The sequence below is a fragment of the Tupaia chinensis genome, unplaced genomic scaffold (assembly GCF_000334495.1).
Source record: "Tupaia chinensis unplaced genomic scaffold, TupChi_1.0 Scaffold000076_1, whole genome shotgun sequence".
NCBI lineage: Eukaryota > Metazoa > Chordata > Mammalia > Scandentia > Tupaiidae > Tupaia > Tupaia belangeri.
Genome location: NW_006159536.1, coordinates 1245517 through 1246571, shown reverse-complemented (window position 1 = coordinate 1246571; position 1055 = coordinate 1245517).

Genomic DNA, 1055 nt, shown 5'->3' with positions numbered 1-1055 from the left:
TTCTGAGTCTGGACTGTAGGGTTGCACTCGAGATAGCGATCCTTTCACCTCTGAGATGAAAACCCTGCACAACGCACGTTAGAGCTGACCATTTGTTTGCTTGACCTTAAATGGTTAGTGTGGTTCAAGCTTCCCCTAATGCAGTGGGAGCTAAACGTCTGCGTTTGGAACGGTCGCGGAAGTCGGTACTTAACTCAGAAAAGAGAAACTTCGTTCTCTCCGCAATACAAACGGCACGTCCAGCTTAATCGCCCTCCTCACCTTTCCTTGCGTTCGATTTTGTAGGACTCGCTATCACAATATTTGAAAGGTTCGGCTTTCACGACTCAACATAACTTGCAACTAAAGATTGGCCAGAGGAAATTAAACTGGGATTGAAGAAAGGCTGGCTTATTTACTTGTTAGTGCCTTGAATTCCGTTGGTCAGATTTGCAGCACTCATTGTATGAGTGCACGGGGTACCTTTACTGTATCGTGGATGCACGGGTGTGCAAAGTTGCTTACTAGCTGCGTGACTTTGACGAAGTTTAGTGGGTCAGAGCCTCTGCTTGCGCATCTCAGCGCTAGAAACAGTGTTACCCGCCTTGCCTCCTTGTCAATAAGGTCTGTAACTCACCTGGCATAGCTGCCACTATCAGATGAATACTAGTTAACTTTCCTTGTGTTCTGATCCTAGTTAAATAAACTAAATAGTATCAGAACTAATAGGACTCATGCGGGAACATACCAGACTCATAGATACAGAGGAGAAGTACCAACCCCTTGCTAATTTGTTACAAAGTCTCTACTTCTTCATCCCCAAGCCAGATGCTAGTCTGAGGGGGCCATTGAGATGTACTTGGGCATGAGTAAAAGGTGAAGGGAAGGAATTTAGATATAAGGAACTATAGATTCAAAAAGCAAGACTGGCCATATAATTTGGTGTTTGCAACTCAAGTGACCTTCAGTTTTTGTCTCTGTGTTACATGTTATATATATATATATTCCCCCCACCCCCCATAGGGCATGTTCTCACCAAAGAGAGTCAGAGCCAGAGAGCAGGAAAGTGAGAAATC